The following is a 26,418-nucleotide window of genomic DNA, read 5'->3' on the forward strand; positions in this document are numbered from 1 at the left end:
TTAAAACAATTGTACTTGTTCATTAGTCCATGTGACTCCTTGTGTGAACCATTTGTCCTTGTTCATTAGTTCTTGTGACTCGTTGTGTTAAACAATTATACTTGTTCATTACTCCATGTGACTCGTTGTGTGAACCATTTGTCCTTGTTCATTAGTCCTTGTGACTTGTTGTGTAAACCATTTGTCCTTGTTCATAAGTCCTTGTGACTCGTTGTGTTAAAAAAATTGTACTTGTTCATTAGTCCATGTGACTCGTTGTGTGAACCATTTGTGCTTGTTCATTAGCCCTTATGACTCAATGTGTGAACCATTTGTCCTTATTTATTAGTAAATGTGTCTGGTTGTGTGAACCATTTGTCTTTGTTCATTTGTCTGTGTGACTCGTTGTGTTAAACAATTGTAATTGTTCATTAGTTCACGTGACTCGTTGTGTGACCCATTTGTCCTTGTTCATTAGCCGTTGTGACTCGTTGTGCGAACCGTTTGTTCTTATTTATTAGTAAATATGACTCGTTGTGTGAATCATTTGTCCTTGTTTATTTGTGAATGTGACTCGTTGTGTGAACCATTTATCCTTGTTCATTAGTCCTTGTGACTCGTTGTGTTAAACAATTGTATTTGTTCATTAGTCCATGTGACTCTTGGTGTGAACCATTTGTCCTTGTTCATTAGCCCTTGTGACTCGTGTTAAACAATTGTAATTGTTCATTAGTCCATGTGACTCGTTGTGTGAAACATTTGTCTTTGTTCATTAGTCCTTGTAACTTGTTGTGTTAAACAATTGTAATTGTTCATTAGTTCATGTGACTCATTGTGTGAACCATTTGTCCTTTTTCATTAGTCATTGTGACTCGTTGTGTTAAAACATTTCTACTTGTTCATTAGTCCATGTGACTCATTGTGTGAACCATTTGTCCTTGTTCATTAGTCCTTGTGACTCGTTGTGTAAACCATTTATCCTTGTTCATTAGTCCTTGTGACTGGTTGTGTTAAACAATTGTACTTGTTCATTAGTCCATGTGACTCGTTGTGTGAACCATTTGTCCTTGTTCATTAGCCATTTTGACTCGTTGTGTGACCCATTTGTCCTTGTTTATTAGTAAATGCAACTCGTTGTGTGAACCATTATTCCTTGTTCAATAGTTTTTGTGACACGTTTTGTTAAACAATTGTAATTGTTCATTAGTCCTTGTGACTCGTTGTGTGGACCGTTTATCCTTGTTCATTAGTGCTTGTGACTCGTTGTGTAATACAATTGTACTTGCTCATTAGTCCATTTGACTCGTTTGGTGAACCATTTGTCCTCGTTCATTATTCCTTGTGACTAGTTGTGTAAACCATTTGTCCTTGTTCATTAGTCCTTGTAACTCGTTGTGTTAAAACAATTGTACTTGTTCATTAGTCCATGTGATTCGTTGTGTGAACCATTTTTCTTTGTTCATTAGCTTTTGTGACTCATTGTGTGATCGATTTGTCCTTGTTTATTAGTAAATGTGACTCGTTGTGTGAACCATTTGTCCTTGTTCATTCGTCCTTGTGGTTCCTTGTGTTAAACAATTGTACTTGTTCATTAGTCCATGTGACTCGTTGTGTGAACCAATTTTCCTTGTTCATTAGCCCTTATGACTCGTTGTGTGAACCATTTGTCCTTGTTTGTTAGTAAATGTGACTCGTTGTGTGAACTATTTGTCCTTGTTCATTAGTCTTCGTGACTCGTTATGTTAAACAATTGTAATTGTTCATTAGTCCATGTGACTCGTTGTGTGAACCATTCGTCCTTGTTCATTAGTCCTTGTGACTCCTTGTGTTAAACAGTTGTACTTATTCATTAGTCCATGTGACTCGTTGTGTGACCCATTTGTCCTTGTTCATTAGCCGTTGTGACTCGTTGTGCGAACCATTTGTCCTTGTTCAATAGTCTTTGTGACTCGTTGTGTTAAACAATTTTAATTGTTCATTATTCCATGTGACTCGTTGTGTGAACCGTTTGTCCTTGTTCATTAGTACTTGTGACTCATTGTGTTAAACCCAATTGTACTTGCTCATTAGTCCATGTGACTCGTTGTGTGAACCATTTGTCCTTGTACATTAGTCCTTGTGGCTCGTGTTAAAACAATTGTACTTGTTCATTAGTCCATGTGACTCGTTGTGTGAACCATTTGTCCTTGTTCATTAGTTCTTGTGACTCGTTGTGTTAAACAATTATACTTGTTCATTACTCCATGTGACTCGTTGTGTGAACCATTTGTCCTTGTTCATTAGTCCTTGTGACTTGTTGTGTAAACCATTTGTCCTTGTTCATTAGTCCTTGTGACTCGTTGTGTTAAAAAAATTGTACTTGTTCATTAGTCCATGTGACTCGTTGTGTGAACCATTTGTGCTTGTTCATTAGCCCTTATGACTCAATGTGTGAACCATTTGTCCTTATTTATTAGTAAATGTGTCTGGTTGTGTGAACCATTTGTCTTTGTTCATTAGTCTGTGTGACTCGTTGTGTTAAACAATTGTAATTGTTCATTAGTTCACGTGACTCGTTGTGTGACCCATTTGTCCTTGTTCATTAGCCGTTGTGACTCGTTGTGCGAACCGTTTGTTCTTATTTATTAGTAAATATGACTCGTTGTGTGAATCATTTGTCCTTGTTTATTTGTGAATGTGACTCGTTGTGTGAACCATTTATCCTTGTTCATTAGTCCTTGTGACTCGTTATGTTAAACAATTGTATTTGTTCATTAGTCCATGTGACTCTTGGTGTGAACCATTTGTCCTTGTTCATTAGCCCTTGTGACTCGTGTTAAACAATTGTAATTGTTCATTAGTCCATGTGACTCGTTGTGTGAAACATTTGTCCTTGTTCATTAGTTTTTGTGACTCGTTATGTTAAACAATTGTAATTGTCCATTAGTCCTTGTGACTCGTTGTGTGAACCATTTGTCCTTGGTCATTAGCTATTGTGACTCCATCTGTGAACCATTTGTCCTAGTTTATTAGTAAATGTGACTTGTTATGCGAACCATTTGTCCATGTTCAATAGTCTTTGTGACTCTTGTGATAAACAATTGTAATTGTTCATTAGTCCATGTGACTCATTGTGTGAACCATTTGTCCTTGTTCATTAGTCCTTGTGACTCGTTGTGTAAACCATTTATCCTTGTTCATTAGTCCTTGTGAGTGGTTGTGTTAAACAATTGTACTTATTCATTCACTACTACAGATACAGCCTATAACAACGGGTAAAAACCGTTGTAAAATAAAAAAGCGGACGTTGTTAAAGCGGCCGTTGTAGAAGGTATTTACAACGGTTTGCTTATTTAGTGGAACCGTTGTCTAAATTATTCACAACGGTTAAAAGCCGTTGTTATTGGATGCTCTCCGTTGTGGAAAGTGTTTCAAAATTTTGGAGGGAATTATATAACAACGGTTGTCGTATGTATAACCGTTGTTGTAACTTTCCCTCCAAAATTGTGAAGTCTTTTGACAACGGGTTTATGTTACATACCCGTTGTTGAAATTGTTAGTAACAACGGTTCTTTGTTTAATTCCCGTTGTTGTAATTTTACCTCCAAAATTGTGAATACTTTTAACAACGGTTCTTTGATTAAAACCTGTTGTTGAATATTATGCCCGGGTATTTGTAAATGTCATTCACAACGGTGTTAGTTTTATTAACCATTGTGAAAGGTATTCACAACGGTTTTTTTTAGTAACCGTTTTTATTACGTACACCTAATGTTCTGAAAAATTAAATTTGTTTCATGCCATTCAAAAACCTGCATATATCAAGAAAGACCATATACCAAAGACAAAGATAAATCATAGTGGGTTCATCAGAACTCAATAGATTCAATTCAACCACAACAGCAGCATCATATATATATATATATATATAATTACAAGGAGTTGAATTTACATGAACTAATTAATCATTCCCTAACTTCAACAAAAAAATTACTAATAAGTTTGATCTAAATTTGTGAGTATAGTATCATGCATTTCTATCTATATATATTCTAAGACGTAGTTGCCCCACATGTCTCTTACCTCGTCTATATCTATACTTGAGTATTGCTCAATCTGTTGTGACTGGTTGATTACATCCGCATGGAAAAAACAAAGAGAATACATTATGGTATATATAGCGACAAGCAAGACAACATTAGCAACATCATGGTATATATAGCAACAATTGCAAGACAACATTAGCTCTAATTTAAAAAAAGTAATAAACACATGTTTAAATTATTACTAACCCTTTCTGGAATAACGAGATATCTTCGCCTAATAATCTCCAACATGAACCGACAAGCGTAGTATCCACATTGTATGCTATCCGCTCAAGCGAGGGGCCTATTATTACATAAAAAAACAGACGAGAGAAGGCTCACATCGGAATCTTGAACTTTAGGTATTGTATTAGTATTAAACACAGATTTTGCACTTAATGTTATTGTATTTGAGCACGTACCCCTGTTATCGTAATAAAATCAGGGCCAACATCAGAATCGTTCGTGGGTTGATCCTCCTCGTTTGCTCTTTTCTTCTTAAAGGCCCTTTTTTTAAAAAATAAAAAAGGAGGCGTAAAACTAATTTTTTAGGGGCAAAAATATGAACGAGCTTTTTCTATAAATAAAAATTGAAAATGTTATTATAAATAAATCAGTATTATAAACTTACATTTTAATCAAGTGCTTAAAAGTCTCGCTTGGTTGATGATGTAAAGAGTCCAACCAGAAAACGTTTTTCTTTGTCGGCATGATGGCTGCTAGCACCCAATGAGTCCTACATCAAGAGACATCATCATTATTAACAAGTACATATATTAGTTATGAAAATGCAATTGTAGGGGGAAACGTAATATTAATTTGTTTATTACCCTTTTTCATTATAAGCGCCAAAAATCAGCTTCTTGGTTGTCGTCAATTCTTTGAGCAATATAATCTACCCGTTGTTCGAACGAGAAATCCGGAATAAATAAAGATAAAACATAGGGGCACAGGAATCCGTATTGATCAGATGGAATATTCTTCTCGGGGATCACTCTCAATTGCAATATCCTACATTATTACGGTATTAATTCCGGTATTTAAAACACTATCTACCTAGTAGTCAGAATATTAGACTATGAAATTATTTATTAAGAAACTTACTTCATCCAAACAAATATGTGTGCTATATCAATCTGGTCTAGTCCAGCCCATACGGCCAGCGAGATCCCATGATATAAGCGCTTGGCGCTCACCCCCTAGAATATCCTCCTCGAGCGAAATAATTATCGGTTGCTCGGAGGCTATGCGATGGCCAGCCTCCTCATACGATCTCATCATCGTCCCGTTCTTACTTTTTGCATGTAATCCTTCCCTTTATATTGTGTGGAGTTTATACTCCTAACTTTCACGACCAGGAAAGAATGAGTCTTTGATGTGGTGCTACTACCACCAGCCTACACATGTAGTATAGATAATTAAAATAATAAAAAATCCAAAGGTAACATATCCTAGTTGGAGTAATAAAAATAAAAGCGTACTTAATTAAATACCTCGTCAACCTGCTCTTTCAATGATGAGGTAGTAGTAGCAGGTAAGACTGGGGACTTAGGCTTATCAGTCTTTTTTGTCCCCTACACAAAATTACCATGCTTTTTATAAATACAGACAAAATATAAATAAAGGGGCGAGGTTAATTTTTAAAAAAATGGAGAAGTTAATTAAATACATACCTCATCAAGTTGTTGTGAAGTCGAGGTCGTTGGCATGTCTGTGGACTTAGACTTATCCGCCAAAGCCGCCTTTTTTGTTCCCTACAAAAAAAAATAACATATAAATTTAACATATAAAAACATTCAACAATTAAAAATGTAACACATATATATATATAAAGGTATTTCTTCTAACCCCAATCGCTTTCCATTTGCTCGGGCGGAGGCGGCGGAGATATCTTCGCCAAGTAGATGTGAGTATCAGGCCATTGGATGAAACTTCCAAGCGCATCTCCCAGAATGGTAATGTCGTCGAACCGGGACAGGCGGTGGAAATTTTTCATGGCCTGGATTGATCGTAGTTATCTCTACTATTCTATGATTCGCAAAAGTTTTTCGCCATGAACTACGATTTCGCCGCTGCAGATTTGTTTTCTACGAGACCCGACCAACACGCACGGGTGGCTTTTCGATTCTATTAGGGTCGCAAGAATAAGCGGCCTCTTGTTTACGGCCTGAAGAATATACACATACATACATTATTATATCTTTGCAAAAACGCTTCAAAGATTCAAAAGATTTTGCAAAAACGCTTTCTGTCTCGGCCGATTTTTGCACAAACTTCAAAGCATTCATATAAATTTAACTAATTAAACACTTCATGCATACCTTATCGAAAAACAGGAACCGACTTGAAGGGGATGTATCTTCATTTTCCATCACCGTCTTCTCATCAAGTTGCATCTCCTTTTCGGACCCATTATTTACCTAATAAAATTAACCAATTCAATGGCACCATGTCGAAGTTGGCGGTGAACACACCCCGATCTTACCCAAAAAAAAAAAACAAAAGAAAAATAAGGAAGTATTAGGTACCTGATCGGCTTTAGTTGTTACAACTTCAGAAGCATTATTAGGTACCTGATCTTTCTGAATCTCGTTGACCGATACTTCCTTCTCATGTATTGCCAAGGTAGTAGTGGCCTCTTCGCCAATCTGTTGTACCTTATTATTACCCCCTTTAGAAATGACATCCTCCATCATCTTCACTTCTTCTTCGGAAAGCTTACCTCCAAAGATTCAGCTTTAGTAGTACGGATGCCATTAATCAAGTCGCTTGCCAAGAATGTAATGTGTCACAATTTTTATCCCAACAATAACATGTGAATTGAACTTAAATGAAAATAATAGAATAAATGTTACCATGTCGGCGTTCTCGGACTTAGTCTTCCTTTTCTTCTTTATCTGGGCAGTTTTCCCATAATATTTCGTTACTCCAACCTGTAACGGGACGCCCCTCAAACGACCTGGATGTTCGGGTCGGCCGATCGCTCTAGCAAGAACGTCATTACGACCACTGGGAGTGAATTTCCCTTCTTCTACCTCTTTCAATACGTTATCCTATAATATATTAAATAAACTTCAAATTATATTTGTGACTAAAACAATAAAGTTAGTAATGAACTCGTCTTAATAAAATAATGCTTACTATGTTGGCCAAAACTTCCTCATCGTATTTGTCATGCGACGCAATAGGGATCCTTTAGGCGTGTGCCCATGTTTATAAGTTACATGCCGATCCACCTCTTTCACTCCCTTTGCCACCTACACATTAACATGGTAACATTTATACACGTAAATGTGTATCAATGCAAGTCCAAGTGTGATTAAAAAATAAAGTCTCACAGGGCAATAATGCATGCTACTTACGAGGTCCTCTTCTATCTTTTCAGAACCGCCTCGAGAACCATAGAATTTCCCCTTCTTGCATGAAATGATAGCACGATTTCTTTTGCTAACGGCCTTCAAATAATTATATAAAAGCGCAAGTAGATGAGATAATAAAAAGATTATATAAAGGACTCATTAATTAAAAAAATGATAGGTAAATCGTTAAAAGGCGAGGATATTTAACTGAAACTTCTCGTAGTTCTCATCTTTTGAAAAGATCCCATTCTTCCGCTTGATGGTGGGACACTTGTTTTCCGGTGGGCTCTTACGCATCTCCCCGTTGCCTTGTCCACATACAACCAATCCCTAGCAACGCCACACTTCCCTTTTGTGGACATCCGCCGCCTTATGCATTAAATACTCATCATGGCTTTTATCGGGTATAATAAAGCCTTCCTTTACACGAGCCAAGTATAACTCCGCCAATTTTGGATTCAAAGTTCTAACATCATCTAAATGGATAGGCACAAACTGTCTTGTGCAAGCACCAATCCAATCGGAGAAAAGGCCCGCATTTGGACCGAGGGAAACCCATCTCACTCCATGTTATTTCGAGCTACTTTTTAGCGGCTATAGTCGCAAGGACTCTCTTGCACTTCGTAGCACCCCTCTCACCAGGCTTATTATCACCAGGCTCATTATTCTTTTGACTTCTTTTACGTTTTTCACCCATGATAATCCTAAAACCCAAATATGAATGATATAGCTGGAAATGAACAACTTAACAACGTACATGCAGAATATTATCTAAAACCCTAAACCCTAATAGGAATGAAAATTTAAAACAACAGATTGAGCTTCTAAAATCCTAAACCCCGATAAGAGGAGTAAAGTAGATGATGCGGGATGATAAAGATAACAAAGAAAACGAAAAACAAACAGATGCATGAAAAAAGAAACAAGATGATCGTCTTAAAACCCTAATGACGAAACACAAAATTAAAGTGAACATACCTGTTGATGATGATGATAAAGAGAACGAGCAGGATGATAAGGGAAGGCAACGGAACGGGCTTTAAATCGGGCGACTCACGGCGGACGAGAATTTAAAAAGCGAGGAAGAGAGAAGAATTAACACAGGATACCAACGGTTGGAGTAATAATGTTGTGTGTGTTTGTGTATGGCATCTTTGGATGGGTTTCTATATTAGTTTTTTATTAAGACAAACTATTAACAACGGGTGCTCAACGAAGAACCGTTGTTATATGTTAATAACAACGGGTCAATAAAAGTAAACCGTTGTCAAAGGTTTATTACAACGGGTAAAATATACCCGTTGTAATATATTTTCACCAAATTTGCGCCAAAATGAAATATGTCAAAAAAATAATTGACAACGGGTAGAGGTACTACACCCGTTGTTGAAAGTATTAACAACGGGTAATTTAAATATAACCGTTGTTATTGTTGAACCTCTTTTTTTAAAAAAATTATCGTAATTCCATTACAGTCCAAACTGTAACAATACATCGCAACATTATTGAGCAATTTCAACACTAGCATCCACATCTAATAATAAGATCAAGAAAATAAGACAACTTACACCAAGATGCATGCATATCGTGTCCCGATGAACTATCTCAGGATCGGGGACGTTTCTTGGATGTCATAGTTTCTTCGTTAACCCAAATACCTTCACCATGGTCATCACGCATATAGATGCTTTCGGTGTCCTCATGATCAGTGTCAACATCGTCGAAATAAGATACAGTGGTAGACTGATCCATTCCCTCAAAAACGACATCCCGATCATCATCACCATTATCGGATGGACTACTCCTTCTTTTCCTTATAGACGATACAAATGACCACTTCTTATCCATAGGATCGGTGACATAGAACACTTGTTTAGCTTGGGATGCCATTATGAAAGGATCATCCTTATTATTGCCAACCTTACCCAGATTGACCAACGTAAATCCCATCTTATCCTTTCGGACACAATGGATGTTGTTATCAACCCGGTTACATCGAAACAAAGGCAGTGTGAAATCAATGTAATCTAGTACCAATATTTCTTGAATAACACCATAATAAAGGCATTTTCCCCAAATAGGCTTTTTATCTTTTGAAGTAGCAAAGTGCATTGCCTCAAATTCAGAACTCACACCACTATTTTGCATTGTGCTCACCTCATCTTGCTCGCGGGTGTAAAAAGTATATCCATTAATGGCAAAACTGTTGTAAAAGGTGACCCTGGCATTTGGACCTAAACCAAGACGTAGTAACCTAGGAGAGATGTCATCACCGGTTTGATCAAGACTTTGTAAGACAATATTCCTAAACCACTGGAAACGTCTTCATATGCTCGTTCGCAATCCACTTCTCGGTCTTGTTTTGGTGATCGTATTTGAGCTCATCTTTGTGTTGTTGAATATAAGGTTGCACCTCATCTTCGTTGTTTAGCACATACATGTGTGCTAAATGCAACATTTCACGTGTCACAATTTTTTCAACCCGGCCCCTAATACCTTTTCCGGTCATCCAGTCACTATGACGATTCTTAGGAACGCCAATCAACTCCTCAGGGGAGAGATGAGCGTAACAATATGAAAGAGCTTCGTCTAAAATAGCGCGTTCAGCAATACAACCTTCCGGACGATACCGATTAGATGTATAGTCCTTATAGACTTTCATCAATCTTTCGAAAGGATATTGGTATCTCAAGTACACGGGCCCAAGGTACAAAATCTCCCTAACCAAGTGAATGGTCGGATGAATCATGATAGTGAAGAAAGAGGGTGGAAAATACATTTCCAACCGACAAAGAGAGGTTACAACGAGGTCCTGCAATGAATCCGCGTCATCGGGATCGATGACTTTCTCGCATATGGTCTGGAAGAAGAGACAGAATCTAGTTATAGCATATCTTACCTTTTCGGGTAAAATGGAACGAATAGCCACAGGTAGTAATTGTTGCATCAAAGTGTGACAATCATGTGACTTTAACCGGGTGAGTTTTAGGTCTTGCATCGACACTAGGCTTTTGATGTTCGACGAATAACCATGTGGCACTTTAATTCCATTCAAGCATGCATAGAACTCTTTTCTCTCATTCCGTGAAAGGGTAAAAGCTGCTGGCGGTAAAAATGTACGATTACCTCTCTTCTGTGGTGCCAACTCTAGCCTAATACCCATCATTTTCATATCTTCCCTAGCTGCGGCGTTATCCTTTGTTTTACCAGGAACATTCAGAAGGGTATTGATAATATTATCACAGACATTTTTCTCAATGTGCATGAAATCGAGGCAATGCCGACCTCCAGTCGGCCAATATGGAAGTTTATCAAAAAATATGGATCTTTTCTTATACCCACGAGTAGACAATTTAGAGCCGCTCTTCTTCCCATAATCTATCTCAATATGCTTTACTTTCTGATAAACTTCATGCCCACTCAAAATTCTAGGAGGTTGACGAAGTTCTTGTCTTCCATTGAATGCTTTCAGCATCTTGCGATAACAATGGTCATGAGACAAGAACCTCCTATTTCCCATATACACATACTTACGAGAAGACTTCAAGTATTCAGACTCGATATCCTCCCCACACAATGGACAAGCCTCTTTCCCATGAACTGTGTGCCCAGAAAGGTCGCCATAAGCCGGATAGTCAGATATTGTACACAATAACATCGCTCTCAAATTGAAAGTTTCGTTCTTATATGCATCAAATACTTCTATCCCACTATCCCACAACAATCGCAAATCATCTAGAAGAGGTTCCAAATATACATCTATATCATTTCCAGGTTGTTTAGGGCCGGAAATTAACAACGACAACATCAAATACTTTCTTTTCATGCACACATATGGAGGTAAGTTATAAATAGCCAACACTACGGCCAAGTACTATGTTGGCTACTCATGTTTCCGTGTGGGTTCATTCCATCATGGACAGCGCTAGACGTAAGTTTCTAGGTTCATTGCCGAACTCGGGATACTTAGCGTCGAACGATTTCCATTGCTTACCATCTGCCGGTTGTCTTAGCTTTCCATCATTTATTCTTCCTGTTTCATGCCAAGTTAACATTTTTGCATCATCGGGATTCGCATAAATCCTTATGACTCTTGGTATCAATGGAAAATACCACAACACCTTAGCCGGGATCCCTTCCTTATCCTTATAACGCCACTCCAAACATTTAGGGCAATTGGTTAAGTTTTGATATAATTTCCGATACAATATGCAATCATTTGGACATGCATGTATTTTCTCATATTTCATACCCACTCCTCTTATTAGTTTTTTTCGCCTCATATGTCTTAACAGGTAGAACATTACCATCGGGAAGCAACTCCTTTATCAAGGCTAAAAAACTAGTGAAACACGTGTCACTCACCCCATTTGCCCCCTTGATATTATACAACTTCACCACAGTGACATTTTTGTGAACTTACAACCAGGATAAAGAGGTGCTTCAGACTCACACAACTTCTCATACATGTTGTTAAGGTCATCCCAATTACTAGTGTCATCACCTACATCTTCAAAAGCAATGGACTCATCATCATTCTCTTCATTATCTATAGACCCAACATTCAACTTCTCTACTTCCAACTCTTCCAACTCAAAAAACTCGGCAAACTCAGGATCATCAGTTAGCCTTTCGTGTACCTCAACATCATCTTCTTCAGAGTTATTCTCTTCCTCTAATGATTCCCCATGAAAAATCCAAAGTGTATAGGATCGACTAAATCTCCACTTTTCTAAGTGTATTTTAACGTCCGGAAAAGCCATATAGCTAATATTACCACATCTTTCACAAGGACATGCAATACTAGAAGAACCTTTCAAATTGTTCGAAACGAATTCATAAAATTCAGCTAAACCATCCTTGTAGGTGCGGTCACTCATATTTGCATCAATCATCCAAGTTCGAGTCATTATTCTACATTCGTAATAATAGGCAACTAATTCAGAAAATACAATAATAGGCAAACAAATAAACGAAATTCAGGAAAGCAATTAAGCTAAATTATCAACAAATTAGATAATAACACAAAAAATCCTATATCTAGTTATAATAAGCGTTGCTAAGAAACATATATATACCTGATTGATAAACACGCGCGATGAGGGAGAGAAGACGTGACAACAGTGACGGAGATGAAGACAGAGAGACGATCAGGGAGGAATGGAGGATGATATAGTAGCAGTATTAGCTTGTGTTTGTGTTTGTAGCGTATAGCAGAATAAAGCAATATGTTGTTCTTAAGATTTTCATAATATTAATAACAACGGTTATTGAGTCTACAACCGTTGTTAAAACGTATTAAAAACGGGTTCTAATATAACCGTTGTGATTACTTTTCACTAATTTGGCGCCAAACCATTAACAACGGTTAAAATTTAACCGTTGTTATTAGTTTTTTCATTAACAACGGTTGTTTAAGTATGACCCGTTGTTAAAACCAATAACAACGGTTAACAACACATAACCGTTGTCATTAAGTTTGGTAAAATTCGCGGAATAAATTCTACAACGTGTTTTGATGATTTTCGTGAATAAGCGTTGTTAAAGGGCCGTTGTGGTTGCCTGTATTTGTAGTAGTGATTAGTCCATGTGACTCGTTGTGTGAACCATTTGTCCTTGTTCATTAGCCATTTTGACTCGTTGTGTGACCCATTTGTCCTTGTGTATTAGTAAATGCAACTCGTTGTGTGAACCATTATTCCTTGTTCAATAGTTTTTGTGACACGTTTTGTTAAACAATTGTAATTGTTCATTAGTCCTTGTGACTCGTTGTGTGAACCGTTTATCTTTGTTCATTAGTGCTTGTGACTCGTTGTGTAATACAATTGTACTTGCTCATTAGTCCATTTGACGCGTTTGGTGAACCATTTGTCCTCGTTCATTATTCCTTGTGACTAGTTGTGTAAACCATTTGTCCTTGTTCATTAGTTCTTGTGACTCGTTGTGTTAAAACAATTGTACTTGTTCATTAGTCCATGTGATTCGTTGTGTGAACCATTTTTCTTTGTTCATTAGCTTTTGTGACTCGTTGTGTGTGTAACACCCCGATTTATGAAGGAGCCTTTAGCCAGACATTCCCTAATAAACCGGACTGTTACCATCTCGGTTTCCCGAGGTAGTGAATAACAAATTAAAACACCAAGGCAAACTATATAATTACTTTAACTTAATTATTACAAAACCTCTTTTACATCAAATTACAAAGAACTAACATAATTAAAAGCGAAAGTCTTCTAAATGATGATCTAGCTACTAAGTCTTCTGATCCAGTGTCTCACGCCCATCAAGCTCCTATCCTATCTCATAACCTGTCAAATCTGCTCCCCAATATTTGGATCATCACAGGTGTTCACGAATACACAGGGTCAACCACGAGGTTGAGTAGGGAATACAATGAAACAACAAAATATGATATGCATGCTCCCCCGTCACCTCCATCTCCATCTCAACTCATATCTCATAACCCGGAACACCCAGCCATACCGATCCCCGGTAGACTATATATCGACCGTAGCCGATCCGCCACTCATGAGATGAGGACACCAGGGCAAGTCTGTGAGAACCCGCCGGGGCCTTATCACAACATCATCTTCACCACACCACATCACCACAACATCCTCCATCTCCAATGTATATGAATGCTCAAAAGAAATTAATGCAACACAATATATATATATATATATATATATCATTGAACTGATCAATCATAAAATCGTGCCGGTTACCAAATGTTGTGATAACATACTCAATACGATCAATTCAGTCAATCACCTTCCAGTATATGAATCATAACATAAATCAACAACCACGAATCAAGTCAACGTTCACAGTTTGGTCATATGAAACACAAACAAGTCAACACAATTCAACATCAACGATAATAAGTCAAGTGTATTTCCCTACCTCAGTACTGCAGTCAAATGGAAAGATGCTCAATAATATTCCACAGCAAATTCGCCCTCTGAAAGATAAATAAATGATAAGGGATTACTTAACTATTCCCGTTCCCAAAATAGAAGGTTACTAAAATAGAAACTTCCTAAAAAATGGAAAGTTTCCTTAAATGGAAACTTCCCCGATATAGCAGTTTTCCATTTTAACCAACCCGACTCAAAACCCGTCTCTAATTATTTAAAAGACTCGGGAACTAAATTAAATAACTAATACGATAAATAAAAGATTAAACGAATTATACGATTAAGAAAAACGAATCAAACATTGAACAACCTAACAACCCGACTCCCACAACCCGTGCCTTCACACTCGTCCAAACCCCTCACGCGCCGCCTGAACCACCACGACAACCACCAGGCCCGTTCCCCAGTTCGGCCCAATAATTAACATATGCTCAACTCAACTCACTACTCCGTCTAACTCATTACTCCGTCTCATAATATAATACTCCATAGTAACCAGATATCGTATTCTCATCGTCGACCCTAAGACCAGTGACAAGGGGTGAGTGAACCGGCGGTTAGAACCGCAAAACAATATCTCCATCTCAATGTCAATTCCAAACAATATAACTAACTCATTAACCATGGTCACACTGGACCATAAAAATAACTCGGCTCAAAGGCCCCATAACTCATAACTCAATACCAGTAACCAATTTCCATCTCAATTTCAATATCGATATTATCAAAGGTTCAAAGAACCGTGCTCAACACTTAGAGTAAATACTCTAAGCTACCCACCCACGAGTCAAGGTCAAAAGAATCGATAACAAAGACACAATACCATAAAATAACAACCAAATCTCGCATTATCACCACGTACGAAGTAATAATGCAATATCCCAATTCCACATAATGCAATCTTACGCCAAAGGCCAAATACCATATATGATTTCCATGCTTAATCATTAGCTTTATCATACAATTCAAACCCAACTTGTCAACCTTAAATCAACCAAATATTCAGTACTCTATCTCCAAGACCGTCGTTCTTGTTTAAAAAATTCATCTCTGCTCTGAACACTCTATAACATATACCCACGCACAAACTAGAAACGATAGAAAAATATATAGTTATTACTATTCCTATTATTAACAACAATCCAATAACAAATCTCAATCAAAAGTAACAATTAATTAACAAGACTAAATTCACACATAAACATACAACCTCGAATAATAATAATAATATTAGGATCGGTAAAATCGTGTTACCTTATCTATAACAAATAGAAAAGACGATGAGCGAACTAGCAGAGCACACCAACAACCGTAGAAAAAGGGCGATGAAAAGGAACAATTTATTCCGTAGTAATGTCACACTTGGCAAAGGGAAGAGAATAAATAGCTTTTTACGATTGTGAGTGGAATTTGATGATGTTTGCAGAAGCTTAAGTCGAATGGCAATTGAATGTTGTATAGTCAGCCGCACAACATTACACGGCGAGACGATGAATAATATTATAAGGCTTGTATGACTATTAGGTTTTATGTTTAGTGATAATGATAATTATAATACTGGGTAAAAGATAGGATGGGCTTAACAGTGGAACGAAATATAGGGTTCAAAGTAAAAGAGTAGTGCGAATATTTACCAAATAATACAAGGAAAATAATTAAGTATTTAAAGAAATTAAAAAAAAAAATAGTAGAAGGACATATATTAAAAATATTTAGGGTATTACATTCTTTCCTCCTTAAAAAGAACTTCGTCCTCGAAGTTCGGATATAGAAAATAAAGACACAATAAAATTTGAGTGGTATTACACTCCATCCTCCTTAAAATAAAGTTACGTCCCGGAACTTACCTCATGTAAACATGTGTGGATAGCTCTAAATCACATTTTAAAACGCGAAGTGTTATATTCTATCCCCCTTAAGAAACTTTGTCCCCAAAGTTGAACATACGACAGAAGTATGTGGCACTTAAAGAACCACAACATTGACCGAATAATAACAAATCTAAACAGCAGACTCCATGCATGGTCAATTCTCAGTCAGCCAATCATAACATACCACTTAGCCAGATCGTAAACCATCAAGATTTTACAATCCTATCCTCCTTAAAACATGGTTACGTCCCCGTAACCCCATTATAAAATTCCACATCCAATGTTCAAGAAGATTACTGAAACAATAGACACAATTCATCTGATAAGCTAATTACTCTATACTGGTAACTAGCATCCGACTTTTCAAGCAACAAAACACACTTGTCAATTTCATGCTACGCATTACACAAAATCAAGGTAACAAATACTTGGATGCTTTGACACCAAATTAACACATTTACATCAATGTAGACAATCAACTAACTCATAGTTCATACTTGACGAATTAAAATATTTCATATCAGTAATCATATCATAGAAGTAAAATCCATATTTCTGCAAATCAGGTTTAGAGAAAGACACTAGGCAAAATTCAAGCAATGTAATAGCGTTTGTATAATTGAGACTACTTTACATAAAACTCACCGAAACAAATAAGATTATATTATCATATAACAAGGTTCATACTCATATCATATGCCTACCGTTCATGCTACGAGAATTCATATCGAGTATTACATGGTTACATCACATAATTCATATTTGATTAAACTTTATATGAAACTCACATAACTTACAATTTCAACAATCAAACATCATGCAACAACTTTCAAAATTCATAATTAAATAACCGCTTAGCTATTTCGCGAGCTATTATCGTTTTTAGGAAATATAATGAATTCACTAATCATAGGAAAGAGAATCAATTGCAAAGCTTAAGGAATTTATTTATAACAAATTTTACAACTCGGTTGGTCGGAACAAAAACTTTACAGCAATTAGATAGAAAATTGGGCAACTTGCAAAAATCACTATTAAATAACGACTCGTTAAGATTTTACGTGGCTTATCATTTTGAAAACGTGAATGAATATTCTAAACAGTAGAGTTGGAATTATGCATAAACAATAAACACGTTTTAAATGGTTTCTTTTTCAAAAACATGGATCGAAACAGAACTGTGCAGTAACAATCGACCATTTGTCAACTAAAATATTTATTTCTCTCAAAATATAATTCATATTAGCATGAAACTAAAAGCATTGAAAAGCTAAATCAGAATGTTATCACACATAAAATTTTCACCATCATATAGAGAACACATTTTAAATGGCAGCCTGTACAAACAAGGTAACATTCTGGAATTTATTAAAATTTTTGGTTCCTTTAAATTACTTCACATTATCACACAACCATTCTTCCTCCAACACATGTTACATATCATTTGAGGCATAGGAATCACGTTGCACCATATACATGTAATTGCCATCTAGAAAACGGTAAAGATTGCGAAACCGAAAATAAAATCAACTAAATAACTCAATAGTCATGTATGTATAGACAATGCATTAGTTTCTCATCGTAACAATCACAACTTATATAAATACGAAAATATATCCCAGAAATCACTAAGGTGTCACTTATTGAATACTAACCTTATAACTAAATTAAATGTATATAATTAGACGTAAAAATTGGCATGAAATTTTCAACACACAACTATATAACATTCATGGCTTAGGGCAACACATTCCACATACCACTAGACATGGATTGCTAAGGCAATTAGTAAAATAATAACAATCATAAATCTCAAAATTCGATCACATTTGCCTAGTAAGAAAAACAGTAAACTCTTGCAAAGAATAAGACATTCAACAAGAAGTATATACACACTTAGAATAACAGCAAAACAATTATCAACGGACACGACACCGTTTGGTCTACTAGCTTTACACATAGGACTTAACTTGATTCTTCATCTTGTAACAACATAGCCTGGTTGGCTCTACTAACCATTCCAGTCAATCATGGTCATATCCCTCCTACATCTAACCTCTTAGGTAGCTATAGCTTATGGTGCCTCTATGATCAACTCATTAAACATATCATTATATTATATCTCTACCTAAGGGTTCGGGATCGAAAGCCGCATGCATATCATCATATAATTCATAATTCACAACTCATGTCATCCATACACTAAAATTTCACTCAATTATTCAAATAAGTCAGCATGCCAATATCAACCATATTCTTTCATTGCTCATCTTTAACCATGTATCACATCATTACTTACCACATTCCGCTCCTGCAAAACTGCTAGTATAATATAGGCAAGGTCTGATCCTTTATTTTGTTACTACCCACTCTCTGCATCACTCAAGGGTTTGAGTTAGGCTGAAAGGGCCGGTGGCTTGGTTTGAGGGGGCCCCTAACTCATTCCAACTGGGGCTCCTAACGATTACTAGCCTGGGTTCATTTTATTTGACTCTTCCTATGTTCATTATTTTTGTTCATTTGTTTTTAGGCCTGAGGATCGTTCTCTCTGATACCACTTTGTAACACCCCGATTTATGAAGGAGCCTTTAGCCAGACATTCCCTAATAAACCGGACTGTTATCATCTCGGTTTCCCGAGGTAGTGAATAACAAATTAAAACACCAAGGCAAACTATATAATTACTTTAACTTAATTATTACAAAACCTCTTTTACATCAAATTACAAAGAACTAACATAATTAAAAGCGAAAGTCTTCTAAATGATGATCTAGCTACTAAGTCTTCTCGATCCAAAGTGTCTCACGCCCATCAAGCTCCCATCCTATCTCATAACCCGTCAAACTGCTCCCCAATATTTGGATCATCACGGTGTTCACGAATACACGGGTGGTCAACCACGAGGTTGAGTAGGGAATACAATGAAACAACAAAATATGATATGCATGCTCCTCCGTCACCTCCATCTCCATCTCAACTCATATCTCATAACCCGGAACACCCAGCCATACCGATCCCCGGTAGACTATATATCGACCGTAGCCGATCCGCCACTCACGTTGAGGACACCAGGGCAAGTCTGCAGAACCCGCCTGGGCCTTATCACAACATCATCTTCACCACACCACATCACCACAACATCCTCCATCTCCAATGTATATGAATGCTCAAAAGAAATTAATGCAACACAATATATATATATATCATTGAACTGATCAATCATAAAATCGTGCCGGTTACCAAATGTTGTGATAACATACTCAATACGATCAATTCAATCAATCACCTTCCAAAGATATGAATCATAACATAAATCAACAACCACGAATCAAGTCAACGTTCACGGTTTGGTCATATGAAACACAAACAAGTCAACACAATTCAACATCAACGATAATAAGTCAAGTGTATTTCCCTACCTCGATCTTTAGTCAAATCAAATGAGATGCTCAATAATATTCCACAAAAATTCGCCCTCCGAAAGATAAATAAATGATAAGGGATTACTTAACTATTCCCGTTCCCAAAATAGAAGGTTACTAAAATAGAAACTTCCTAAAAAATGGAAAGTTTCCTTAAATGGAAACTTCCCCGATATAGCAGTTTTCCATTTTAACCAACCCGACTCAAAACCCGTCTCTAATTATTTAAAAGACTCGGGAACTAAATTAAATAACTAATACGATAAATAAAAGATTAAACGAATTATACGATTAAGAAAAACGAATCAAACATTGAACAACCTAACAACCCGACTCCCACAACCCGTGCCTTCACACTCGTCCAAACCCCTCACGCGCCGCCTGAACCACCACGACAACCACCAGGCCCGTTCCCCAGTTCGACCCAATAATTAACATATGCTCAACTCAACTCACTACTCCGTCTAACTCATTACTCCGTCTCATAATATAATACTCCATAGTAACCAGATATCGTATTCTCATCGTCGACCCTAAGACCAGTGACAAGGGGTGAGTGAACCGGCGGTTAGAACCGCAAAACAATATCTCCATCTCAATGTCAATTCCAAACAATATAACTAACTCATTAACCATGGTCACACTGGACCATAAAAATAACTCGGCTTAAAGGCCTCATAACTCATAACTCAATACCAGTAACCAATTTCCATCTCAATTTCAATATCGATATTATCAAAGGTTCAAAGAACCGTGCTCAACACTTAGAGTAAATACTCTAAGCTACCCACCCACGAGTCAAGGTCAAAAGAATCGATAACAAAGACACAATACCATAAAATAACAACCAAATCTCGCATTATCACCACGTACGAAGTAATAATGCAATATCCCAATTCCACATAATGCAATCTTACGCCAAAGGCCAAATACCATATATGATTTCCATGCTTAATCATTAGCTTTATCATACAATTCAAACCCAACTTGTCAACCTTAAATCAACCAAATATTCAGTACTCTATCTCCAAGACCGTCGTTCTTGTTTAAAAAATTCATCTCTGCTCTGAACACTCTATAACATATACCCACGCACAAACTAGAAACGATAGAAAAATATATAGTTATTACTATTCCTATTATTAACAACAATCCAATAACAAATCTCAATCAAAAGTAACAATTATTTAACAAGACTAAATTCACACATAAACATACAACCTCGAATAATAATAATAATATTAGGATCGGTAAAATCGTGTTACCTTATCTATAACAAATAGAAAAGACGATGAGCGAACTAGCAGAGCACACCAACAACCGTAGAAAAAGGGCGATGAAAAGGAACAATTTATTCCGTAGTAATGTCACACTTGGCAAAGGGAAGAGAATAAATAGCTTTTTACAGTTGACAGGAGTGGAATTTGATGATGTTTGCAGAAGCTTAAGTCGAATGGCAATTGAATGTTGTATAGTCAGCCGCACAACATTACACGGCGAGACGATGAATAATATTATAAGGCTTGTATGACTATTAGGTTTTATGTTTAGTGATAATGATAATTATAATACTGGGTAAATGATAGGATGGGCTTAATAGTGGAACGAAATATAGGGTTCAAAGTAAAAGAGTAGTGCGAATATTTACCAAATAATACAAGGAAAATAATTAAGTATTTAAAGAAATTAAAAAAAAATAGTAGAAGGACATATATTAAAAATATTTAGGGTATTACATTCTTTCCTCCTTAAAAAGAACTTCGTCCTCGAAGTTCGGATATAGAAAATAAAGACACAATAAAATTTGAGTGGTATTACACTCCATCCTCCTTAAAATAAAGTTCCGTCCCGGAACTTACCTCATGTAAACATGTGTGGATAGCTCTAAAACACATTTTAAAACGCGAAGTGTTATAGTGTGATCCATTTGTCCTTGTTTATTAGTAAATGTGACTCGTTGTGTGAACCATTTGTCCTTGTTCATTCGTCCTTGTGGTTCCTTGTGTTAAACAATTGTACTTGTTCATTAGTCCATGTGACTCGTTGTGTGAACCATTTTTCCTTGTTCATTAGCCCTTATGACTCGTTGTGTGAACCATTTGTCCTTGTTTGTTAGTAAATGTGACTCGTTATGTGAACTATTTTTCCTTGTTCATTAGTCTTCGTGACTCGTTATGTTAAACAATTGTAATTGTTCATTAGTCCATGTGACTCGTTGTGTGAACCATTCGTCCTTGTTCATTATTCCTTGTGACTCCTTGTGTTAAACAGTTGTACTTGTTCATTAGTCCATGTGACTCGTTGTGTGACCCATTTGTCCTTGTTCATTAGCCGTTGTGACTCGTTGTGCGAACCATTTGTCCTTGTTCAATAGTCTTTGTGACTCGTTGTGTTAAACAATTTTAATTGTTCATTATTCCATGTGACTCGTTGTGTGAACCGTTTGTCCTTGTTCATTAGTACTTGTGACTCATTGTGTTAAACCCAATTTTACTTGCTCATTAGTCCATGTGACTCGTTGTGTGAACCATTTGTCCTTGTACATTAGTCCTTGTGACTCGTGTTAAAACAATTGTACTTGTTCATTAGTCTATGTGACTCGTTGTGTGAACCATTTGTCCTTGTTCATTAGTTCTTGTGACTCGTTGTGTTAAACAATTATACTTGTTCATTACTCCATGTGACTCGTTGTGTGAACCATTTGTCCTTGTTCATTAGTCCTTGTGACTTGTTGTGTAAACCATTTGTCCTTGTTCATTAGTCCTTATGACTCGTTGTGTTAAAAAAATTGTAATTGTTCATTAGTTCATGTGACTCGTTGTGTGACCCATTTGTCCTTGTTCATTAGCCGTTGTGACTCGTTGTGCGAACCGTTTGTTCTTGTTTATTAGTAAATGTGACTCGTTGTGTGAATCATTTGTCCTTGTTTATTTGTGAATGTGACTCGTTGTGTGAACCATTTATCCTTGTTCATTAGTCCTTGTGACTCATTGTGTTAAACAATTATATTTGTTCATTAGTCCATGTGACTCTTGGTGTGAACCATTTGTCCTTGTTCATTAGCCCTTGTGACTCGTTGTGTTAAACAATTGTAATTGTTCATTAGTCCATGTGACTCGTTGCGTTAAACATTTGTCCTTGTTCATTAGTTTTTGTGACTCGTTATGTTAAACAATTGTAATTGTCCGTCCATGTGACTCGTTGTGTGAACCATTTGTCCTTGTTCATTAGTCCTTGTGACTCCGTTGTGTTAAAATAATTGTACTTGTTCATTAGTCCATGTGACTCGTTATTTGAACCATTTGTTCTCGTTCATTAGGACGCTCAAAGCAATCTTCGTGACTCGTTATGTTAAGAAATTGTAATTGTTCATTAGTCCATGTGACTCGTTGTGTGAACCATCTGTCCTTGTTCATTAGTTCTTATGACTCGTTGGGTTAAACAATTGTACTTGTTCATTAGTCCATTTGACTCGTTGTGTGAACCATTTGTCCTTGTTCATTAGTCCTTGTGACTCGTTGTGTAAACCATTTATCCTTATTTATTTGTCCTTGTGAGTGGTTGTGTTAAACAACTGTACTTGATCATTAGTCCATGTGACTCGTTGTGTGAACCATTTGTCCTTGTTCATTAGCCCTTGTGACTCGTTGTGTGAACCATTTGTCCTCGTTTATTAGTAAATGTGACTCAACGTGTGAACCATTTGTCCTTGTTTATTAGTAAATGTGACTCGTTGTGTGAACCATTTGTCCTTGTTCAATAGTCTTTTCAACTCGTTGTGTTATACAATTGTAATTATTCATTAGTCCTTGTAACTCGTTGTGTGAACCGTTTGTCCTTGTTGATTTGTCCTTGTGACTTGTTGTGTTAAACAATTGTACTTGCTCATTAGTCCATTTGACTCGTTTGGTGAAACATTTGTCCTCGTTCATTAGTCTTTGTGACTCGTTGTGTAAACCATTTGTTCTTGTTCATTAGTCCTTGTGACTCCTTGTGTTAAACAATTGTACTTGTTCATTAGTCCATGTGACTCGTTGTGTGAACCATTTGTCCTTGTTCATTAGTCCTTGTGACTCCTTATAATAAACAATTGTCCTTGTTCATTAGTCCATGTGACTTGTTGTGCGATCCATTTTTCCTTGTTTATTAGTAAATGTGACTCGTTGTGTGAACCATTTGTCCTTGTTCATTAGTCCTTGTGACTCGTTGTGTAAACCATTTATCCTTGTTCATTAGTCCTTGTGGGTCGTTGTGTTAAACAATTTTACTTGTTCATTAGTCCATGTGACTCGTTGTGTGAATCATTTGTCCTTGTTCATTAGTCCTTGTGACTCGTTGCGTTAAACAATTGTACTTGTTCATTAGTCCATGTGACTCTTTGTGTGAACCATTTGACCTTGTTCATTAGCCCTTATGACTCGTTGTGTAAACCATTTATCCTTGTTCATTAGTACATGTGAGTGGTTGTGTTAAACAATTGTACTTGTTCATTAGTCCATGTGACTCGTTGTGTGAACCATTTGTCCTTGTTCATTAGCCCTTGTGACTCGTTGTGTGAACCATTTGTCCTTGTTTATTCGTAAATGTGACTCGTTGTGTGAACTATTTGTCCTTGTTCATTAGTCCTTGTGACTCCTTGTGTTAAACAATTGTACTTGTTCATTAGTCCATGTGACTCGTTGTTTGAACCATTTGTCCTTGTTCGTTAGCCCTTGTGACTTGTTGTGTGAACCATTTGTCCTTGTTTATAAGTAAATGTGACTCGTTGTGTGAACTATTTGTCCTTGTTCTTTAGTCCTTATGACTCGTTGTGTTAAACAATTGTACTTGTTCATTAGTCCATGTGACTCGTTGTGTGAACCATTTGTCCTTATTCATTAGTCCTTGTGAGTCGTTGTGTAAACCATTTGTCCTTGTTTATTAGTCCTTCTGAGTCGTTATGTTAAACAATTTTACTTGTTCATTAGTCCATGTGACTCGTTGTGTGAACCATTTATCCTTGTTCATTAGCCCTTGTGACTTGTTGTGTGAACCATTTGTCCTTGTTTATTAGTAAATGTGACTCGTTGTGTGAACCATTTGTCCTTGTTCAATAGTCTCTGTGACTCGTTGTGTTAAACAATTTTAATTGTTCAATAGTCCATGTGACTCGTTGTGTGAACCGTTTGTCCTTGTTCATTAGTACTTGTGACTCATTGAGTTAAACCCAATTGTACTTACTCATTAGTCCATGTGACTCGTTGTGTGAACCATTTGTCCTGGTTCATTAGTCCTTGTGACTCGTTGAGTTAAAACAATTGTGTGTTCATTAGTCCATGTAACTCGTTGTGTGAACAATTTGTCCTTGTTCATTAGTCCTTGTGACTCGTTGTGTTAAACAATTATACTTGTTCATTTGTCCATGTGACTCGTTGTGTGAACCATTTGTCCTTGATCATTAGTCCTTGTGACTCGTTGTGTTAACCATTTGTCCTTGTTCATTAGTCCTTGTGAATCGTTGTGTTAAAAAAAATTGTACTTGTTCATTATTCCATGTGACTCGTTGTGTGAACCATTTGTCCTTGTTCAATAGTCTATGTGACTCGTTGTGTTAAACAATTTTAATTGTTCAATAGTCCATGTGACTCGTTGTGTGAACCGTTTATCCTTGTTCATTAGTACTTGTGACTCATTGTGTTAAACTCAATTGTAATTGCTCATTAGTCCATGTGACTCGTTGTGTGAACCATTTGTCCTGGTTCATTAGTCCTTGTGACTCGTTGTGTTAAACAATTATACTTGTTCATTACTCCATGTGACTCGTTGTGTGAACCATTTGTCCTTGTTCATTAGTCCATGTGACTCATTGTGTGAACCATTTGTCCTTGTTCATTAGTCCTTATGACTCAATGTGTGAACCACTTGTCCTTATTTGTTAGTAAATGTGTCTCGTTGTGTGAACCATTTGTCTTTGTTCATTAGTCCTTGTGACTCGTTGTGTTAAAACATTTCTACTTGTTCATTAGTCCATGTGACTCATTGTGTTAAACAATTATACTTTTTCATTAGTCCAAGTGACTCGTTGTGTGAACCATTTGTCCATGTTCATTAGTCCTTATGATTTGTAGTGTAAACCCTTTATCCTTGTTCATTAGTCCTTGTGACTCGTTGGGTTAAAACAATTGTACTAGTTTATTAGTTCATGTGACTCGTTGTGTGACCCATTTGTCCTTGTTCATTAGCCGTTGTGACTCGTTGTGCGAACCATTTGTTCTTGTTTATTAGTAAATGTGACTCGTTGTGTGAACCATTTATCCTTGTCTATTTGTGAATGTGACTCGTTGTGTGAACCATTTATCCTTGTTCATTGGTCCTTGCGACTGTTGTGTTAAACAATTTTATTTGTTCATTAGTCCATGTGACTCATGGTGTGAACCATTTGTCCTTGTTCATTAGCCCTTGTGACTCGTTGTGTTAAACAATTGTAATTGTTCATTAGTCCATGTGACTCGTTGTGTGAACCATTTGTCCTTGTTCATTAGTCCTTGTGACTCGTTGTGTTAAACAATTGTACTTGTTCATTAGTCCATGTGACTCGTTGTGTGAACCATTTGTCATTGTTCATTAGTCCTTGTGACTCGTTGTGTAACCTATTTATCCTTGTTCATTAGTCCTTGTGAGTGGTTGTGTTAAACAATTGAACTTGTTCTTTAGTCCATGTGACTCGCTGTGTGAACCATTTGTCCTTATTCATTAGCCCTTGTGACTCGTGTGAAACGTTTGTTCTTATTTATTAGTAGTAAATGTGACTCGTTGTGTGAACCATT

This window comes from Silene latifolia, unplaced genomic scaffold (assembly GCF_048544455.1).
Source record: "Silene latifolia isolate original U9 population unplaced genomic scaffold, ASM4854445v1 scaffold_106, whole genome shotgun sequence".
Taxonomy (NCBI): Eukaryota; Viridiplantae; Streptophyta; class Magnoliopsida; order Caryophyllales; family Caryophyllaceae; genus Silene; species Silene latifolia.